General features: G+C 48.7%; 1 pseudogene; it reads right to left on the reverse strand.

Annotated features, from left to right (window-relative positions):
* Positions 1–18,343, reverse strand: part of LOC123191816 (putative uncharacterized protein DDB_G0271606) — a 76,163-nt pseudogene extending 57,820 nt beyond the window's left edge.
* Positions 18,344–23,368: the final 5,025 nt, after the last annotated feature.

A 23,368-nucleotide genomic window follows, 5' to 3' on the forward strand; every position in this document is an offset into this window, starting at 1 on the left:
TCATGTCATGCCTAGCACACCTAGCCGGAGGACCTATTGTTATAGTTTCCTTTTAGCAAGGTTATCTATTCTTCCATGAGGATGTGGTTAGACTTATTCTATAAGTTGTTCCTGATGAATCCATTGAGTATCAAAGTCTGATTTTTTTAAGACCATGTCAATGCTATCTCGAAGCATGTCTATGGTACTCCAATTTTCAATAAAAACATTTGAAGCACAATGCTAAATTTTCCTTATCAATTATCCAAACACCGTTGTATGGGTACTATCATGAGATTCCTCCCCCTTACCTAAATGGTTTTCTACATTATATCTTGTCCTGGATATCATGCTCTTCTTGTCCTTGGGAAGGATATACCCTTTAATTAGGTGTTTAAACACATTTTTCTTTCCATTGTTCTGTTTAATCTGATGATCACATTTTCCTTTCCATTGTTTTGTTTAACCTTTCTTGTGATCTGTATGATCTAAGCAGCAATATTCTCCTGCTTTTGTAAACACCTCAGTGTACAATTCTGTCAGAAAGACCCTGATACTTTTGATTGATGACATTCCGTCAACCACCAATGGTCGAGAACTTTGCCAATTGTTTCGCCTCGTTCAACAAGTAGGAAAATGGCTCTCTTTGTTCCCCGTCCTTGGTACCGACATTGTTGCCGGCATAGCTGACAAGCTATTCACTGACATACCTCCCTGTCGCGGCTGTGTAAGATGTCACCTCCCTTCCTACTTTCAACCCATATGGTGGGCCCATAAACCACAGGTCCACACTGGATCGAAACCTGACTCCTCTTTACAACCCGGATTCGAATGTATCCTTTGCACCTGGCTTCGTATGTGATTGACGAGCTAAATTCTATACCATTATTCATCCTAGAATCAAACACCATGTTATTCTTGTTGTTCAAGCCCCCATTCCAGCTTCTGTCTAGGCATCGAATGATTGCCTGCCCATTTGAAACTTTGGTACCATCGTATATTGCACTCAAGGGATTCACTGAAATACAACTCATCAGGTACCTTGTGTATTTCCCATTGAGTTCACCGTCTGATACCCAGCTTGGTGGAGATGTGTTCTTCCGGAGTATTTCCCCCTGGCCGCGTTTGTAGGACACTGGAGATCCTGAAGAAAGGATGACGACTTGATCATGGTGACTTGAAGCAGAGAAATGAAGACATCAACGAAAGGGATCAACCTCTTCGAAAGGGCAGCCAAGACCGAGAAGACTCGTTAGGTTTTTCACTACCAGCACCTCCCCCCCCCTTAGTCCACCGCTTAAATCTCGGGACGAGATTCTTGTAGTGGAGGAGAATTGTGACGCCCGGGTAATCAAGCTACAATAACCCTGCGCTAAAGATGCCACGTCACCTAGGTTACTGTTGGTAAACTCGTGTTAGTTCAAAGCGATTCAAATTCAAATTTAAAATATAGGCAAACAACAAAAGTTTTCAAATAATAAAACTAAAATGTTCTGGTTGTGCCAAATAATGCGTAGGTAATTATGGTGGAGAAACCACACTTGTATAAAATATGTAAATACTCAAAATGAATAAAATAGTAGCAAAAACAATTAGTTAAATGATTATAAAATAATAAACAATTACAAATGATTTTATATTAGGTGCCAAGTTAATTGCGGTAGCGGCATAAGTATTAAAAATATTTTAGGTGCAAATTGGGTTTTTCATAAACACCGAAATTTAATAAAACAGAAAAGAAGAAAAGAAATAAAATAGAAAAAAACAAACTAACAGAAAACTAAACTAAAACAAAAGAGACCCCCCCACTGGACCCCTTGGCCCAACTGGGCCATGGCCCAGCCGGCCGCCCCCTGGCCTATAGGCCACCCCACCCCCCCCCCCAGAAACCCTAATCCCCTCCCTCACAATCCCCCAATCCAGTCCCCTCCCCCTCTCCCCGATCTAGGCGCCCCTCGCCCCGAGCACCATCGCCGGTCGCCGCCCGGTGGCTTCACCGGCCGAGGCCACCTCGCCGCCGCCCGTCATTGTCCCCCTCCCCACCGTCGCCGCCTCGCCTCCCTCGTCTCTCCCTCTCACCCGATCCAGATCGGATCGGGCCGTCCCCGTTGGCGACGCCGCCGTTCACCATCACCGGACCGCGCCGCACCGTGCTTGAGGACCGCCGCCTCCGCCCGCCCGCTCCTCCAGGGTCGCCGCACCGAACCTCTCCGTCGGATCTCGACCTCGCCGGCGCCTCTTCCCCGCTGGCCTGCTTCTCCTCTCTGTCCCGGTCGTCTCTGTCGACCACCCCGACAACCGCTGCCATTTCCCTACCGGCCTCGCAAGCCTCTCCCTCCCCTCCTCTTTGCTGCCGAATCGCGCGCATGCTCCGTCGTGGCCGCGCCCATTCCCCTTTCCCCTCCATCGCGCCGTACTGCCGCCCGCACCTCCGCGCGCGCCTGCGCCACGCCTAGCTGCGCCCCGTGCGCCCCAGGCGCGCCCCGTCCCTGAGCCCTGCCGCGCCCGGGCACACCGCCTACCCGCGCGCACACGCCCCGCCGCCGCGTCCGCCTGCCTCCGCCGGCAGCCACCTCCACCCGCTCATGCCCTGCCTCCCCCAGCGCCCCGTGCACCCTCCACCACGCCGCCTAGCCCCGATGCTGCCCCGACGTGGCCTCGCCGCGCCCGTGACTGGCGCCCCCCTCGTTCTGTCGATCTGGGCGCCAACGCCCGTTTAGCCCGCCCCGTTAGGCCCCTGGGCCAATAACACGTGGGGCCCGCCCCTGAGAACGTTTATAAAAAAGGAAAGAAAGAATTGGAATAATAATAATAATAATAAATAAATAAATAATTAAAGAATTAATTAACTTAATTAATTTTGATCAATTAAACTAAAACAACTAATTAAGCCTAGCTAATTAACCTAAACCCTAATTATCTAAACAGACAATGACAGGGGGTCCCACCCCTGTTGACCAGTCAAATGTTGACTGGTCAACTGGGTCCCCCTGGCCCACTTGTCAGCCTCTGTGTACATTCTGTGTACACAGGGCTGGGTACCCATAGCATTTTGTCTATTAATTTTGAATTAGTAATAATTTCAGAAAATGAATAAAACTTTGAAAAATCATATAAAATAATCTGTAACTCGGATGGAGAAACTTTGTACATGAAAGTTGCTCAGAACGACGAGACGAATTCGGATACGCAGCCCGTTCATCCGCCACGCATACCTAGCATAGCGAACACGCCACTTTCCCCCTCCGGTTCGTCTGTCCGAAAACGCGAAACACCGGGGATAATTTCCCGGATGTTTCCCCCCTTCACCGGTACCACCTCGTACCGCGTTAGGGCACACCTAGCATCACGCTTTGTCATGTCATGCATCGTCATGCATTTGTTTGCATTATATTTATTGTTTCTTCCCCCTCTTCTCTCGCTAGACACCGAGACCGACGCCACTGCTACCCAGTACGACTGCGGTGTTGACAACCACTCTCTCTTGCCAGAGCAACCAGGCAAGCCCCCCCTTTGATCACCAGATATCGCCTACTCTTTTCTCTATACTGCTTGCATTAGAGTAGTGTAGCATGTTACTGCTTTCCGTTATTCCTATCCTGATGCATAGCCTGTCCTTGCTACTACTGTTGTTACCATTACCTGCTATCCTACTGTATAGTATAGGATGCTAGTGTTCCATCAGTGGCCCTACACTCTTGTCCGTCTGCCATGCTATACTACTGGGCCGTGATCACTTCGGGAGGTGATCACGGGCATATACGATATACTTTACACAATTACATTACTTGTGATACTGTTCGGAGATGGGGGCTGAAGGGGCAGGTGGCTCCATCCCGGTAGAGGTGGGCCTGGGTTCCCGACGGCCCCCGACTGTTACTTTGTGGCGGAGCGACAGGGCAGGTTGAGGCCACCTAGGAGAGAGGTGGCCTGGCCCTGGTCGGCGTTCGCGGATACTTAACACGCTTAACGAGATCTTGGTATTTGATCTGAGTCTGGCTACTGGCCTATATGCACTAACCATCTACGCAGGGACAGTTATGGGCACTCGACGTCGTAGTATCAGCCGAAGCACTTCGTGACGCCAGCGACTGAGCAGCGCGCGCCGGGTTGGACCGCGTAACGTGACTTCCTTTGTAATGGAGGTTGCTAGGTCTGATCTCTGGCCGCGTACGCAACGTGCAGGTGTGCTATGGGCGATGGGCCCAGACCCCTGTGCGCTTAGGTTTAGACCGACGTGCTGGCCTCTCTGTTGTGCCTAGGTGGGGCTGCGACGTGTTGATCTTCCGCGGCCGGGCATGACCCAGAAAAGTGTGTCCGGCCAAATGGGATCGAGCGTGTTGGGTTATGTGGTGCACCCCTGCAGGGAAGTTAATCTATTCGAATAGCCGTGATCTTCGGTAATAGGACGACTTGGAGTTGTACCTTGACCTTATGACAACCAGAACCGGATACTTAATAAAACACACCCTTCCAAGTGCCACATACAACCGGTGATCGCTCTCTCACAGGGCGACGAGGGGAGGATCATCGGTTAGGGTTATGCTATGCGATGCTACTTGGAGGACTTTAGTCTACTCTCTTCTACATGCTGCAAGATGGAGGTGGCCAGAAGCGTAGTCTTCGACAGGATTAGCTATCCCCCCTCTTATTCTAGCTTTCTGTAGTTCAGTCCACCGATATGGCCCTTTACACCTTTAACCATGCATATGTAGTGTAGCTCCTTGCTTGCGGGTACTTTGGATGAGTACTCACGGTTGCTTTCTCCCTCTTTTCCCCCTATCCCTTCTACCTAGTTGTCGCAACCAGATGTTGGAGCCCAGGAGCCAGACGCCACCTTCGACGACGACTCCTACTACACCGGAGGTGCCTACTACTACGTGCTGCCCGCTGACGACGACCAGGAGTAGTTTAGGAGGATCCCAAGCAGGAGGCCTGTGCCTCTTTCGATCTGTATCCCAGTTTGTGCTAGCCTTCTTAAGGCAAACTTGTTTAACTTATGTCTGTACTCAGATATTGTTGCTTCCGCTGACTCGTCTATGATCGAGCTCTTGTATTCGAGCCCTCGAGGCCCCTGGCTTGTAATATGATGCTTGTATGACTTATTTTATTTGTAGAGTTGTGTTGTGATATCTTCTCGTGAGTCCCTGATCTTGATCGTACACGTTTGCGTGTATGATTAGTATACGGTCAGATCGGGGGCGTCACAGAAGACAATATAATGGTTTATGTTTGTTCATATTCACATAGAAGTTATATTGGCATAGATCCTTCAACATGTGGTGCTTGCCCCCCATCTTTGGTAGCCAAAAATTCTGCACCAAGTAGAGATACTACTTGTGCATCCAAAAACCCTTAAACCCAAATCTTATTTTCATGAGTCCACCATACCTACCTAAGGATTGAGCAAGATCCTTCAAGTAAGTTGCCATCGGTGCAATAAGGCAATAAAAATTTCTTCTAAAAGTGTGAGATCATTTAGTGTAAGAGAAAATTGAGCATCGTACGAACTTGTGATGGCAAAGTAATAAAAGCGACAGACTGCATAATTAAGGTTGCTATCATAAGGGGCAATATAATGTGATGTTCTTTTGCACTAAGGGGTTGAGCATACAAACAAATAAGCGCATGGCAACCTCTGCTTCCCTCTGTGAAGGGCCTATCTTTTACTTTTCAGTATTTACTTTTATGCAAAGAGTCAAAGTATTCCTCTCTATTCCTTTTTAGTTTTCTCTTTTGGCAACCATCATGTGGTGAGGAAAGATCTAGGCACATATGTCCAGTTGAATATGGGTAGCATGAGTTATTATTGTTGACATCACCCTTGAGGTGAATACGTTGGGAGGCAAAATTGTAAGTCCCTATCTTTCTATGTGTCTGGTTGAAACATTTTGCTCATGTGTATGCAGTGAGTGTTAGCAATAATAGAAGACTATATAATGGTTGAGTATGTGGATCTCTTACTTAAACTCCATTGAATAAGTTGAATTTCAATTGCTTGGTGACTAAGAACATAGGTTGTTGGGTTTCAAGAGAATTCATTGTTTGAACCTTAACATGTGAATTGGTTGCCACTATAACATGAGAAGTTTCATAAGAAAGGATTGTTGTTATGATGCGGAAAAGTGATTGAAATAATCATTGATCAAACTTATGCACTTTGCTAGCATTCACACTTCATAAATTATTTCTTTTATCATTTACCTACTCGAGGACGAGTAGGAATTAAGCTTGGGGTTGCTGATACGTCTCCAACGTATCTATAATTTATGAAATATTCATGCCAATATATTATCCTTCTTGGATGTTTTACAATCATTTTATAGGAACTTTATATCATTTTTTGGGACTAACCTATTGACCCAGTGCCAAGTGCCAGTTGCTGTTTTTTTGCTTGCTTTTTACATTGCAGGAAATCAATATCAAACGGAGTCCAAAAGCCGCGAAACTTTACGGAGATTTTTTTGGACCAGAAGGAACCCAATAGGCCAGAGCTGCACCTCGGGGGTGCCCCGAGGGGGCACAACCCACCAGGGCGCGCCAGGGCCCACTGGCGCACCCAGGTGAGTTATGCCCACCTCGGTGGCCTTCCGCATCCCCTCTTTGCACTATAAATTCCCAAATATTCCGAAACCCTTTAGGGTTAACCTAGATCAGAAGTTCCGCCACCGTAGGGCTCCATATCCACCGAAAACCAATCTAGACTCGTTTCGGCACCCTGCCGGAGGGGGGAATCATCTCCGGCGGCCATCTTCATCATCCCGGCAGCCACCACGATGAGGAGGGAGTAGTCCACCCTCGGAGCTGAGGGTTTGTACCAGTAGCTATGTGTTTAATCTCTCTCTCTCTCTCTCGTGATCTATATCATGGGCTTTGTTAATATAGCCGGATCATATGATGTTTCTCCCCTCTATACTCTCGATGTGATGAATTGAATCTTTACCCTTTGAAGTTTTGTCTTGTTGGATTGAATATTCAGAGATGAGAACACATGATATATGTCTTGCAGTATGAATACTTGAGGTGACAATTGGGGTATCTTATTGATTCACTTGATATATGTTATGGCATTCAACTCGCGGATTCCCGCGGTGATATTGGGGTAATCTATGCATAGGGGTTGATGCACATTTTTATTATCTTTTCTCCAACGGAAACTTTCAGGTCTCCTTGTAGTTCTTTGTGTGGATTGAGTATTATGAATATGAATATGCTTTGGTGTTATTCTAGTATGAACTCTAGGATATATCGAACAGAAAAAATAGCTTTGCGTTATTTTAGTACGAACTCTTCAATAGATCAAACGGAAATATTAGCTTTGAGGTGGTTTAGTACCCTACAAACAATTCCTATCTTTTGTTCTCCGCTAATAGGAAGTAGGGAGTGATTCTTCGTTACACTTTGAGGGATAATCATATGATCCAACTATGTTAGCACTGTTGAGAGATTACACTAGTGAAAGTACGGACCCTAGGCCTTGTTTTTAAGCATTGCAATACCATTTTTGTGCCCGTTTACTATTCGCTACCTTGCTGTTTTTATTTATTCAGATTATCAGGATAGATTTCTACCATCCGTATTACACTTTTATCACCATCTCTTCGCCGAACTAGTGCACCTATACAATTTGCCATTGTATTGGGTGTGTTGGGGACACAAGTGATTTCTTGTATTTGGTTGCGGGGTCATTTGAGAGAGACCACCTGCATCCTACACCTCTTACAGATTGATAAACCTTAGGTCATCCACTTGAGGGAAAATTGCTACTATCCTACAAAACTCTGCGCTTGGAGGCCCAACATGTGTTTACAAGAATAAAGTTGCGTAGTAGACATCATGCATCTAGTTCATCGTGATCAGAATTATGTTTATAATTTTTGCCCTCGTGAAGGATAAAGTATTGCTCAAGCTTGGGGGAGGCTTAAGTCAATGTTATATACATGCCCCAATCATGAGCTCTCAAGAGAAATTATTATTCAGAATTTTATGCTCGACTTTCTCGTAATTGTTGGGGAACGTAGCATGCAATTTCAAAAAAAATCCTATGGTCACGCAAGATCTATCTAGGAGATGCATAGCAATGAAAGGGGGAGAGTGTGTCCACGTACCCTCGTAGACCGAAAGCGGAAGCGTTAGCTTAAAGCGGTTGATGTAGTCGAACGTCTTCTCGATTCAACCGATCAAGCACCGAACATATGGTACCTAAGAGTTCTCCACACGTTCAGCTCGATGACGTCCCTCGAACTCTTGATCCAGCAAAATGTCGAGGGAGAGTTTCATCAGCACAATGGCGTGGTGACGGTGATGGTGAAGTGATCCGCGCAGGGCTTCGCCTAAGCACTATGACAATATGACCGGAGGAGTAAACGGTGGAGGGGGGCACCGCACATGGCTAAGAACAATTGATGTGTCTTACAGGTGCCCCACCCCCGTATATAAAGGAGGGAGAGGGGAAGAGGCCGGCCTAGGGCGCGCCAAGTGGGAGGAGTCCCGCTTGGAACCCTAGTCCAATTCGGACCCCTTTCCTTTTACCGGAAGGGGTAAGGGGAAGTAGAGGGAGGAGGATAAGGAAAGGGGGGCCGCGCCCCCTCCCCTAGTCCAATTCAGACTCCATCCTTGGGGGGCACCCCTTGTGGGCTGCATTACCTCCCTCCTATGGCCCATGTGGCCCATATCTTCCCCCGGCGGGTTCCGGTAACCCCCCGGTACTCTGATACATACCCGATACTTTCCAAAATACTTCTGGTATCCGAATACTATCGTCCAATATATAAACCTTTACCTCTTGTCTATTTCGAGACTCCTTGTCATGTCTGTGATCTCATCCGGGACTCCAAACAATCTTCAGTCACCAAAACACATAACTCATAATACAAATCGTCATCGAACATTAAGCATGCGGACCCTACGGGTTCGAGAACTTTGTAGACATGACCGAGACATATCGCCGGCCAATAACCAATAGCGGAACCTGGATGCTCATACTAAAGAAAGCATCATTCTCATAGTCAAAGGAATATGTATAAGTCATGAAGAAAGCAATAACAATAAAACTTAACGATCATTATGCTAAGCTAACGGATGGGTCTTGTCCATCACATCATTCTCCTAATGATGTGATCCCGTTCATCAAATCACAACACATGTCTATGGTTAGGAAACTTAACCATCTTTGATTAACGAGCTAGTCTAGTAGAAGCTTACTAGGGACACTGTGTTTTGTCTATGTATCCACACATGTATCAAGTTTCCGGTTAATACAGTTCTAGCATGAATAATAAACATTTATCATGATATAAGGAAATATAAATAACAACTTTATTATTGCCTCTAGGGCGTATTTCCTCCGGTCTCCCACTTGCACTAGAGTCAATAATCTAGTTCACATCATCATGTGATTTAACACCAATAGTTCACATCTTTATGTGATTAACACCTGTAGATCACATCCCATGTGACCAACACTCAAAGGGTTTGCTAGAGTAAATAATCTAGTTCACATCGCTATGTGATTAACACCGAAAGAGTACTAAGGTGTGATCATGTTTTGCTTGTGAGAGAATTTTTAGTCAACGGGTCTGCCACATTCAGATCCATATGTATTTTGCAAATTTCTATGTTTACAATGCTCTACATGGAGCTACTCTAGCTTATTGCTCCCACTTTCAATATGTATCCAGATCGAGACTTAGAGTCATCCAGATCGGTGTCAAAGCTTGCATCGACGTAACTCTTTATGATGAACTCTTTATCACCTCCATAACCGAGAAATATTTTCTTAGTCCTCTAAGGATAATTTTGACCGCTGTCTGTGATCTACTCTTGGATCACTATTGTACCCCCTTGCCAAACTCATGGCAAGGTACACAATAGGTCTGGTACATAGCAGGGCATACTTTATAGAACCTATGGCTGAGGCATAGGGAATGACTTTCAGTCTCTCTCCATCTTATGCCGTGGTCGGGCTTTGAGTCTTACTCAACTTCACTCCTTACAATACATGCAAGAATTCTTTCTTTGACCGATACATTTTGAACTTCATCAAAATCTTGTCAAGGTATGTGCTTTGTGAAAGTCCTATTAAGCGTCTTGATCTATCCCTATAGATCTTGATGCCCAATATATAAGTAGCTTCACCGAGGTCTTTCATTTAAAAATTCTTATTCAAATATCCTTTTATGCTATGCAGAAATTCTATATCATTTCCAATAAATAATATGTCATCCACATATAATACCAGAAACGCTATAGAGCTCCCACTCACTTTCTTGTAAATACAGGTTGCACCGTAAGTCTGTATAAAACCATATGCCTTGATCACCTCATCAAAGCGTATATTCCAACTCCGAGATGTTTGCACCAGTCCATAGATGGATCGCTGGAGCTTGCACACTTTGTCAGCACCTTTAGGATTGACAAAAAACCTTCTAGTTGCATCATATACAACTCTTCTTTAAGAAATCCATTAAGGAATGCAGTTTTGACATCTATTTGCCTGATTTCATAAAATTTGGTAATTGCTAATATGATTCGGACAGACTTAAGCACCGCTAGGAGTGAGAAAATCTCATCGTAGTCAACACCTTGAACTTGTCGAAAAACCTTTTGCTACAAGTCAAGCTTTGTAGATATTAACACTACCATCAGTGTCCGTCTTCCTCTTGAAGATCCATTTATTCTCAATGGCTTGCCGATCATCGGGCAAGTCCACCAAAGTCCACACTTTGTTCTCATACATGGATCCTATCTCAGATTTCATGGCTTTAAGCCATATGTCGGAATCTAGGCTCATCATAGCTTCTTCATAGTTTGTAGGTTCGTCATGGTCTAGTAACATGACTTCCAGAACAGGGTTACTGTACCACTCTGGTGCGGAACGTGCTCTGATTGACGTACAAGGTTTGGTAGTAATTTGATCTGAATTTTCATGATCATCATCATTAGCTTCCTCTCTATTTGGTGTAGGCATCACGGGAACAGATTTCTCTGATGTGCTACTTTCCATATTGAGAGAAGGTACAATTACCTCATCAAGTTATACTCTCCTCCCACTCACTTCTTTCGAGAGAAACTCCTTCTCTAGAAAGGATCCATTCTTAGCAACAAAAATCTTGCCTTTGGATCTGTGATAGAAGGTGTACACAACAGTTTCTTTTGGGTATCCTATGAAGACACACTTCTCCGATTTGGGTTCGAGCTTATTAGGCTGAAACTTTTTTACATAAGCATCGCAACCCCAAACTTTAAGAAATGACAACTTAGGTTTCTTGCCAAACCATAGTTCATACGGTGTCATCTCAACGGATTTAGACGGTGCCCTATTTATCATGAATGCAGCTTTCTCTAATGCATAACCTCAAAACAATAGTGGAAAATCAGTAGGAGACATCGTAGATCGCACCATATCTAATAAAGTACGGCTACAATGTTCGGACACACCATTACACTGTGGTGTTCTAGGTGGCATGAGTTGTGAAACTATTCCACATTGTTTTAAATGAAGGCCAAACTCATAACTCAAATATTCGCCTCCGCGATCATATCGTAGAAACTTTATTTTCTTGTTACGATGATTCTCCACTTCACTCTGAAATTCTTTGAAGTTTTCAAATGTTTCAGACTTGTGTTTCATCAAGTAGATATACCCATATATGCTCAAATCATCTGTGAAGGTCAGAAAATAACGATACCCGCCGCGAGCCTCAACACTCATTGGACTGCATACTTCGGTATGTATTACTTCCAATAAGTTAGCGGCTCACTCCATTGTTCCAGAGAACGAAGTCTTAGTCATCTTGCGCATGAGGCATGTTTTGCAAGCACCAAATGATTCATAATTAAGTGATTCCAAAAGTCCATCTGCATGGAGATTCTTCATGCGCTTTACACCAATATGACCTAAACGGAAGTGCCACAAATATGTTGCCCTATTATTATCAACTTTGCATCTTTTGGCATAAATATTATGAATATCTATATCACTACGATCGAGATTCAATAAACCATTTATATTGAGTTTATGACCATAGAAGGTTTTATTCATGTAAACAGAATAACAATTATTCTTTGACTTAATGAATAACCGTATTGCAATAAACATGATCCAATCATATTCATGCTCAATGCAAACACCAAATAACATTTGTTTTAGGTTTAACACTAACCCCGAAGGTAAAGGGAGTGTGCGATGGTGATCTTATCAACCTTGGAATCACTTCCAACATACATCGTCACCTTGCCCTTAACTAGTATCTGTTCATTTTGCAACCCATGTTTCGAGTTACAAATATTAGCAACTGAACCGATATCAAATACCCAGGGGCTACTATGAACACTAGTAAAGTACACATCAATAACATGTATATCAAATATACCTTTGTTCACTTTTCCATCATTCTTACCCGCCAAGTATTTGGGGTAGTTCCATTTCAAGTGACCATTCCCTTTTGCAGTAGAAGCACTCAGTTTCAGGCTTAGGTCTAGCTTTGGGCTTCTTCATGGGAGTGACAACTTGCTTGCCATTCTTCTTGAAGTTCCCTTTCTTTCCCTTTGCACTTTTTCTTGAAACTAGTGGTCTTGTTAACCATCAACACTTGATGATGTTTCTTGATTTCTACCTTCACCGATTTCAGCATCGCGAAGAGCTCGAGAATCATTTTTGTTATTCCTTGCATATTATAGTTCATCACGAAGTTCTAGTAGCTTGGTGATAGTGACTAGAGAACTTTATCAATCACTATGTTATCTGGAAGACTAACTCCCACTTGATTCAAGCGATTGTAGTACCCAGACATTCTGAGCACATGCTCACTAGCTGAGCTATTCTCCTCCATCTTGTAGGCAACATACTTGTTAGAGGTCCCATACCTCTTAACACTGCATGAGTCTGAAATATCATTTTCAGCTCTTGGAACATCTCATATGCTCCATGGCATTCAAAACATTTTATAAGTCCCGATTCTAAGCCATAAATCATGGTGCACTAAACTATCAAGTAGTCATCATATACCGAGCTTTGTCAAACGTTCATAACGTCTGCATCTGCTCCTGCAACAGGTCTGTCACCTAGCGGTGCATCAAGGACATAATTATTCTATGCAGCAATGAGGATAATCCTCAGAGCACGGACCTAGTCTGTACCATTGCTACTATCATCTTTCAACTTAGTTTTCTGTAGGAACATATCAAAAATAAAACAGGGGAGCTATACGCGAGCTAATGATCTACAACATAGATATGCAAATACTATCAGGACTAAGTTCATGATAAATTAAATTCAATTAATCATATTGCTTGAGAACTCCCACTTAGATAGACATCCCTCGAGTCATCTAAATGATCACGTGACCAAATCAACTGAACCATGTCCGATCATCATGTGAGATGGAGTAGTCTTCACTGGTGAACATCTCTATGTTGATCATATCTACTATATGATTCACGTTCGACCTTTTGGTCTCAATTGTTCCGAGGCCTTGTCTGTACATGCTAGGCTCGTCAAGTTTAACCCGAGTATTCCACACATGCAAAACTGTCTTGCACCCGTTGTATGTGAACGTAGAGCTTATCACACCCGACCATCACGTGGTGTCTCGGCACGACGAACTATCAGAATGGTGCATACTCAGGGAGAACACTTATACCTTGAAATTTTAGGGAGGGATCATCTTATAATGCTATCATACTGAGCAAAATAAGATGCATAAAAGATAAACATCACATGTAATCAAAATATGTGACATGATATGGCCATCATCATCTTGTGCCTTTGATCTCCATCTCCAAAGCACCGTCGTGATCTCCATCGTCACTAGCTTGACACCTTGATCTCCATTGTAGCGTCATTGTCATCTCACAAACTATTGCTTCTACAACTATCGCTAACACATAGTGATAAAGTAAAGCAATTACATGGCGATTGCATTTCATAGAATAAAGCAACAACCATAAGGCTCCTGCTAGTTGCCGAGAAATTTTACAAAACATGATCATCTCATACAAAAACATATATCACATCATGTCTTGACCATATCACAACACAACATGCCCTGCAAAAACAAGTTAGACGTCCTCTACTTTGTTGTTGCAAGTTTTACGTGGATGCTACGGGCTTCTATTAAGAACCATTCTTACCTACGCATCAAAACCACAATGATGTTTCGTCAACTTTGTTGTTATAAGCTTCAACAAGGACCGACCATAGTCAAATTCGATTCAACTAAAGTTGGAGAAACAGACACCCGCCAGCCACCTTTATGCAAAATCAGTTGCATGTCTGTCGGTGGAACCGGTCTCATGAACGTGGTCATGTAAGGTTGGTCTGGACCGCTTCATCTAACAATACCGCCGAATCAAAATAAGACGTTGGTGGTAAGCAGTATGACTATCATCGCCCACAACTCTTTGTGTTCTACTCAGCATATCATCTACGCATAGACCTGGCTCAGATGCCACTGTTGGGGAACGTAGCATGCAATTTCAAAAGAATTCCTATTGTCACGCAAGATCTATCTAGGAGATGCATAGCAATGAAAGGGGCAGTGTGTGTCCATGTACCCTCGTAGACCGAAAGCGGAAGTGTTAGCTTAACGCGGTTGATGTAGTCGAACGTCTTATCGATTCAACCGATCAAGCACCGAATGTACGGTACCTCTGAGTTCTGGACACGTTCAACTCGATGACGTCCCTAGGACTCTTGATCCAGCAAAGTTTCGAGGGACAGTTTTGTTATCATGATGGCGTGGTGACAGTGATGGTGAAGTGATCCGTGCAGGGCTTCACCTAAGCACTACGACAATATGACCGGAGGAGTAAACGATGGAGGGGGGCACCGCACATGGCTAAGAACAATTGATGTGTCTTAGAGGTGCCCCACCCCCATATATAAAGGAGGGAGAGGGGAGGAGGCCGGCCTAGGGCACGCCAAGTGGGAGGAGTCCCACTTGGACCCCTAGTACAGTTCGGACCCCCCTTTCCTTTTACCGGAAGGGGAAGGGGGGAGGGAGAGGGAGGAGGAGAAGGAAAGGGGGGCCGCGCCCCATCCCCTAGTCCAATTCGTACTCCATCCCTAGGGGGGTGCCACCCCTTATGGGATGCCTTGCCTCCCTCCTATGGCCCATGTGGCCCATATCTCCCCCCGGGGGTTCTGGTAACACCCCCAGTTCTCCGATACGTACCCGATACTTTCCGAAACACTCCCGGTGTACGAATACTATCGTCCAATATATCAATATTTAGCTCTCGACCATTTAGAGACTCCTCATCATGTCCGTGATCTCATCTTGGACTCCAAACAATCTTCGGTCACCAAAACACATAACTCATAATACAAATCATCATCGAATGTTAAGCGTGCGGACCCTACGGGTTCGAGGACTATGTTGACATGGCCGAGACACATCTCTGGTCAATAACCAACATTGGAAACTGGATGCTCATATTGGCTCATACATATTCTACGAAGATCTTTATCTGTCAAACCACAATGACAACATATGTCATTCCCTTTGTCATCGACATGTTACTTGCCTGAGATTCGATCGTCGGTATCTTCATACCTAGTTCAATCTCGTTACCAGCAAGTCTGTTTACTCATTCCATAATGCATCATCACGTAACTAAATCATTAGTCATATTACTTGCAAGGTTTATCTGATGTGCATGCTCGGAGTGACAAATCCTAATCTCGATCTATACCAAACCAACAAACACCTTTCAGAGATACCTGTAGTGCATCTTTATAATCACCCAGTTACGTTGTGACGTTTGATAGCACACAAGGTATTCCTCCGGTATTTGGGAGTTGCATAATCTCATAGTCAAAGGAATTTGCATAAGTCATGAAGAAAGCAATAGCAATAAAACTTAACAATCGTTATGCTAAGCTAACGGATGGGTCTTTTCCATCACATCATTCTCCTAATGATGTGACCCCGTTCATCAAATGACAACACATGTCTATGGTTAGCAAACTTAACCAACTTTGATTAATGAGCTAGTATAGTAGAGCCTTACTAGGGACACTGTGTTTTGTCTATGTATCCACACATGTATCAAGTTTCCGGTTAATACAATTCTAGCATGAATAATAAACATTTATCATGATATAAGGAAATGTAAATACCAACTTTATTATTGCGTCTAGGGCATATTTCCTTCATACTTCTTGTACTGGTTCTTTTATGAAGAAGACTATAGAATTGAAATGGGATTTATTCGAAAGAATTAAATGCAAGTCTGAAGATTGAGAACTCAACGAAGGTAAGGAGTCAGGTATAAACCTCAAGTTTGATTGTGATAAATATTTTATGGATGCCGATGCTTTTCATGAATTTAGCACTAAATATGGAGTTGACTCTGAGATAGTAGCTTATTTCTGTGAATCATTTGATACTTATGTTGATCTCCCTAAGGAGAAGTTGTTTAAATATCATCCCCCCATTGAAGTAAAAAATTGTAGAACCTATTAAAACTGAAGATGAAACTATTATGTATAATGTTGATCCAATTGTTCCTACTGTGTCGGTGTTCTGGAACGGGGGTACCCAGACTTGTCGGATTCGGGGTTCCGGCAAACCCTTGAGGTTCGAACTCTGGGGTGCGCACGAAGATATCTCTCTTCCTAGCCTGCTCTCCCAACGATCTCAATGCCTAGCTCGCCAAACCCAAGGAACAGGAGACACGAGGTTTTATACTGGTTCGGGCCACCGTTGTGGTGTAATACCCTACTCCAGTGTGGTGTGGTGGATTGCCTCATGGGCTGAGGATGAATTAGTATAGTGGATGAACAGCCCCCCGAGGAGAGGTGTTCTTGAGCTCGATAAGCTAGTGTGTCTGAGGATGGTCTGAATGATCCGTCCTTTGCTATGGTGGTGGCTAGCCCTTTTTATAGAGGCCCTGGTCCTCTTCCCAAATGTTAGGCAGGAAGGGATCCCACAACAGCAAATTTTGAAGGGAGAAAACTAGTACAAGTTATCCTGACAAAAGGTGGTCTTCGCCTGCCAAAGGCTCTGGTGGTGATGCAGCTATGGGCTCCATGGTGACCTCCGTCCTGCCGTCCTGCTGGTCTTAGTATTGTTGCACCGATATGGAAACTTTCGCCTAATGCCTCGGGACTCCTCACCTGCGTCTGCTTCTTTGGCACCAAAGAGGAAACTGGCACTCTACACCCGCTGGTGCCCGCTTGGCTTCGATCGTCATGACTCACGTCACACGAACCTCGCGAGGTGCCCCCTGCCTTGATATCTCCGCTCCTCGGGAGCCAGCCTAGCGAGGCTGTCTCTGAGGAGGTCCTATGTCATCCGCCTCACGAGGCTTGGCCCCTCACGAGGGTCTTGATGGTTTCTCATGAAGATGGGCCGTACTGGGTTGCCAATAGAGCCATACCACGGGCCGCAGGCAGGCAAGTCTGAGTACCCCCGTTCCTAGGACGCCGACAGTAGCCCCCGGGCCCAAGGCATGGTCGGACTTGGTTTCGAGGCGAAGCCAAAGGGCAAGTGCGGAGCGCTGCGGGCCCCAACCGCCTGCGTCCTTGATTGACGCGTAGCGATTGATAAGACATGGGAGTCTCCGCTTCCCTACGCTGCCTTGATATCCGCCTGGCTAGGTGGCCACCATTGCCTACACAGCCCCACCTTCATTGCTGGCAGCACACTCAACTCCTCCATCTTCCCGAAAGAAACGGCCTCCTCCTCCAACCCGACCAGGGTCCAATCCTTTCCACCGCCATGGTGCCGAGCTGGAAGAAGAAAGGAAAGAAGAAGCCCCAAGCTTCATTCGAAGCACCACCGGCCTTTGAGACCGCCGTTGAGCGGTCAGTGGTGCTCAACGAGGAAGCGATGGACAAGGTTCACCCAACAATCGCTGCCGACTCCAATGAGTGGGGGAAGACGGTGGCTTGGCCCACATCCCGTGCTGCGGTCGAGAAGACAGCCATCAAGATCCCCATTCATCTTCATGCCCTCTAGGATGGCCTGATTCCCCCTTTCCCCGCCTTCTTCAACATCGTGCTTTCTCACTATATGCTGCACCTGGATCCTCAGTCCATCGTCCTTCTTGCCATCTCCGCCTTTGTCCGTGAGGCCATGGTGGGCATTGCTCCTTCCGTGGTCTTACTTCGCCACTTCTTCTCGTTGCATCTGACTGATCCCCGGTAGCGCTTTGGATGCTTGAGCTTCCAGGCCGTGGCTACGACGGCCAGCACGGGGATTGACTTCGAGCTTTCACCATCTGTGAGTGCGTTCTGGAGATGGTGGATGTTCATGGAGCCGGCGTGCTCAACCCCCTGCTCTTGCTTCCGACGGCACCAGCTGCTCCCAGCTCCACCTGGGGGCACGTGAAGCTCGCTGACCAGCGCCTGGCCCATGTTGGCGCCGATTGACCAAGCCGAAGGATCTCGGCATGGCGGCGCCCATGGTGGTGAAGGAGTTCATGCGGTGCCGCATTGCTCCGTTCCAGCGCCATTCTCGTCCAATGTGGACCTTCTCCGGCAGCAAGGACCGCATAAGGCTTCACGAGCTTGGGCTTCCTCTTGAGGCGCAGCGAACTGTGCTCGAGCTCCTGACGGGCGACCTGTCGCCAGCCAATATGCTGGAGGAGGGCTACCTCGTGTACTGCTGCTCGAACAAGATTGAGTTCACGAGGCATATGCCCCTCTTCGACGAATGGGGACTACGCCCGATTGGCCTTGAAGGGCCTCATGAAATCCACGTCTTCGTGGCCCCCTTGCCCGCCGCTAGTGCGGTGCTCGCTCCAGAGGTGGACGCAGGGGGGCGGTCGCCATTAAACGCTGGTGGCACGACTGCTGAGGAACCGGCGTCGCTCGGGGCTCCTGAAGCATCGTCCCCTGGGGCTCGAGAGAGCCGTCCTGAGGAAGCGGCCGGGGGGATGACGCAGTCCGATACTCCTGTGGCTGAAGCCCCTGAGGCCTTGGGGAGTCGCCATGAGGCGGGGACCGGGGACTCCATGCGGCCCAGCATTCCTGAGGTCGCCTCCTCAGGAGCCACTCCAGCCGCGCCCGGCATTGGTGACCGCACCCAGGGCTTTGGCCGGCTCCGACCGAACTTTGAAGCGCTCTGCAAGAGGAAGGGGTCTCCAAGCTGCAGCGACGACGCCTTCCGGCCATTGAAGCAGAGGAAGTACATTGCCATACATGAGTGAGTACCTTATATTTGTAATTTCTTGAGCGTGGCTTCACCTCCTAACCGCGGTTCCTTAGGGTCCCTTATGCAAAGGCGACAAAATCTCCCGAGAAGCGACCTCCGCCCGCTTTGGGCCCTCCGCCGATCGTGAGCGCCTCATGCCGGCCTGCCACGCATGGCGTGAGGCCTGCCAGGGAGGTGGATGCGCCGGCATGGCGTCTCGACCCTACGCTTTTGTCGTTCCTCCTTTGTGATCCTTCCTGGGGTGCGGAGACTATGCCGAGGGCCCCTCAACTGGTCATTGCCCGCGGCTGGACGACCTCGGTGCTGGCCTCACCTTCGAGCAACGAGGTACCGCCCCACCGGGCCTCCGCCGAGGCCCGGAGGGCGGCCGGAAAGGCGCCGGCCCCTAGCCCCCTGCTGGGAGCAAGCGAGCCACTTTGAACTTCTCTAATGACCCCTGGTGCGGAGGACGGACCTGGCCGCGCGTTTGAGCTTGCGCGCAAGCGCGGCGCCGTCCGTCATGAGCTGTTCCGGGAGGCAGTGGGCGTGCTGAGCCGACTTGGGGAAGAGCTCGTGGATGTTGACGCCCATCTTGAAACCGAAGGCCTTCGGATGGCGGATGGATGGGATCGGCTGAAGGTGGCCATTGACCTCATGTGTCTCCAGCGCGAATGAGCCAGCGCGAAGGCCGAGGCATCCCTTGCTACCTCGCATGAGGACAGCGCCCGAGCCTAGGAGGAGGCCAGGGACGCTGACCACCGCTGCGAGGCCACAGAGAATTGCGAAGGGGAGCTCCAGGCTCTGAACGCCTCCGTGGAGCAGCAGGTTGAGGCACACAGGGCTGCCTTGGCGTCGATGAAGGGGGCGCCTTCCAAAGAGGAAGAGATCTTGAGGTGCGAGGAGGCGCTGATGCTGGAGGCCATGGAGCATAGCCTCGAGCTTGAACGGTTGGAGACAAGGGAGCGCCAGGTCGCCCAGCCAAAGGATGCCGCCAGCGCGCGCGAGGCTAGGATCCAGGAGGAAGTCGACCACAAGGTGGGGGAGGCTCGTGCAGATCTTGCCAACAGACACGACCTGAAGCTGAAGCTCGTGGAAGCCGAAGCTAAGGGCAGAACCACCGCCCTTAGGTCAAGGCTGGACGAAGCGGAGCAGCATGAGAAGGCCGCTGCGGCGGCCCTGATCTCTGTCCAGGCCAAATTGGCCTCCTCCCTTGCCGAACTGCCCTGCTTCAACGGCGGGTTACTGATGATGAGTCTCTCACGCAACAGAGGAGGGAGGAAGCGCTCCGCCAATATACGTTGCAGCGTGAGCGCGCTCCCATGCTTCGGGCCTTTTGGGTGAGGGCCAACCAGGCGTCGGGCGCCATCTGTGATGAACACGCCCCTCATCCCCACCCAGAAGACTAGGCCAGCCATCTCCACTTCTTTACCAACGTCGTGACACGCCTGGAGGACCGGGACGACAGGGCTCGCGAGCTTGTTGAAGAAAAGAGCCGATACCTCCTCGGGCGCGCGTTTTCCCGCGTTTTCAGTCATCTCCGGAGCATCGATCCCCACTTCGACTTCAACGCGGCCATCGCTCAAGTGCCCGGAGCCATCCAGGACAACCTGGCGCGCTGGGTGGACGATAATGTGGATGCTCTGGTTAGGGCTTTCACTTCCGAGGACGACACAGTGGTGGTCGTGGTGGACTAAGGTGGCGTGGTTGATGATGGTGAAGACGATGCCAATGATAGCGCCAGCAGCGTGTCTGGGGCGATTCGGAAGATGCTGCGCGTGACCTGTCCGATTGAGCCTGCGCTCCTTTGCCTTGAACCTGCACGCAAAAGCTTGGGCACGGCCCCTCAAGGTGTAAAAGCATTTTGGGGAGGGGGAGCCCCTCATGTAATTAGACTACTATTTTATTCCTTAAGCCAGACTTAAAACGTGCTTTTGCAAGCCCATGAGCTCCTCCGCGGGCTTGTTGTTGTAACTTACCTCAGTCCAGGCAGGCCTCGAACTGGTCTTGTAGTTGCCGATGTGCATTTCTCCCGCGGGGAGTCCTTCGCGGGCTCCCGAGAGGAGTCCTTCATGGGTTCGCGAGGTTTTGGGCTTCTGAGGAGCCTGCTAGTCCGTCCGAGAGGGCCTCGCTAGAAATGAGTGCTAGACCATGGCAGGGTGTGCGCGTAGTGCGTGCATACCACGCCCAACCTCAGCTCGCGAGGTGCTCGCGAGGGAAGGAGTAGCATGCGCGAGCCTTGAAATAAGGCATTGAACCAGAAAACTCAGAAACTCAACACGAACAAGAGAAAATGCCCCCCATGCTTGCCAACGAAAATACGATTTTAAGTTCAAATCCGGAAGGCGGCAAATCAAGCTACAAAAAAGGGGTTGAAAGTAAATGGCCGCATCCGGCACCTAGGTAGTCTTCTTGTCTTCCCACCGGCGTGGAGCTAAGTGCTTTCATTGGCTGTGAGCATAGTCATTGGGGGACAGTGACGACGGCTAGCCGCGGAGCATGGTGCTTCCACTAGGACGTGGGTGGGAGCCCATGAGGCCCGAGGGCGGCACTCCGGAGACTCCGGGGCATGTACATACACACTCGTTATTATGTGAGAGTGTCACGAGCGGAGACCTTCAGAGGCGCGAGCCTTACATCATATCGTCAGGCGAGGGCCTCGCCCTGCGCCACCCTCGACCACCATTGGGGCATTCGAAAAGTAGGACGAGACCAAGGGGCAAATAGGACGCTGGCGGCGCCCTCGACCATGGGTCCTCTGCCGGGGGGGGGGGGGGGGAGGCTCGCCGACGCCTCCCCCGGCAGAGGGCCTACCTCTGTGCGGCACGGGGGAGGGCCTGGCTTTGGGACTCTCCAGCCCAGCCCCCAGAGCACCACTCCTGCCGCCGGCTGGGCCTCTGCCCTGAGGTCTCTAACTGCTACCGCAGCTTGATTCTCCTACAGTTCGGGGTTAGCGTAAGCTTGCTCGTGAGACATTGACCATACCCCACCGTCGTTGTCGCTGAAGGGGTTGGTGAAGCCTCCGGGCGGCTCGTGGAAGACCTGCGCCTCAGGCCCTCTAGCCGCCCTTCCCGGTCCAGGGAACGGATTGGGGCCTTCCCCCGGCAAGTGTTCCGGGTTCACCATGGGGGGCACGTAGGCGTCCGTGACCACCTCACCAGAACTGCCACCCAGGTGCCCCACACCTTGAGCCGCCAGCCATGGCGCTTGGCCCCGGTGGCTGCTGTGTGGTATCCTGGTGCGTCCTCACGGCGGACCATCGGCGCTTGTCCCTTCTAGTGATAGCATGGTCCCTGTAGGACAGCCCATGCCAGGACCCGCGCTGGCGTCGTCGGATCCCCCTAACACCCCAGGGGGTGCGCGGACTAGCCCGGGCCTTGTGCGCGCTTCCTCGACAACCTGGGGTGTGGTCAAGGAGCAGAAGTGCGGCGTAGCCCTCTCCAGCAGTGCATCGCAGCCACTCTCCGCCAGCCTGCACCGTAGCAGCTCCCGTGCTACGATAAGCGCGGCTCGCATGTTCGCCTGCTCCCATTGGGTGTGTGGTGTCGTTGCCACAGCGTAACCTAAGGATCGTGCGGCTGCGCGCGTGCGTCATGGTGCGAGGGTGCCGGGCGCCGGCCCATGCTGCCCGTGCCCGTGGGTGTTAGGCGGCGTGTGGGGTGCCTGGAGCAGAGAGTTGAGGTCTTCTGGAGCAGATGGCGGCACCCGGGCAGGCCAGGCCACCAAGTGGTCAGCTTGGGCCCTCAGACCATCAGACATCAGAGTCGCGGGGCAATGGCGGGTCGTCGACGGAGAAGAAGGCTTCGGCGCATCACTTACCTAGCATGCCAAATGTTGGATTCGGGGTTCCAGCAAACCCTTGAGGTTCGAAATCTAGGGTGCGCACAAAGATCTCTCTCTTCCTAGCCTGCTCTTGCAACGATCTCAAGGCCTAGCTCGCCGAACCCAAGGAACAAGAGACACGAGGGTTTATACTGGTTCAGGCCACTGTTGTGGTGTAATACGCTACTCCAGTGTGGTGTGGTGGATTCCCTCGTGGGCTGAGGATGAGTTAGTACAGTGGATGAATAGCCTCCTGAGGAGAGGTGTTCTTGAGCTCGATGAGCTGGTGTGTCTGAGGATGGTCCGAATGATCCATCCTTTGCTATGGTGGTGGCTAGCCTTATTTATAGAGGCCCTGGTCCTCTTCCCAAATATTAGGCGGGAAGGGAATCCACAACGGCCAATTTTGAAGGGAGACAACTAGTACA

This window comes from Triticum aestivum, chromosome 2A (genome assembly GCF_018294505.1).
Source record: "Triticum aestivum cultivar Chinese Spring chromosome 2A, IWGSC CS RefSeq v2.1, whole genome shotgun sequence".
Taxonomy (NCBI): Eukaryota; Viridiplantae; Streptophyta; class Magnoliopsida; order Poales; family Poaceae; genus Triticum; species Triticum aestivum.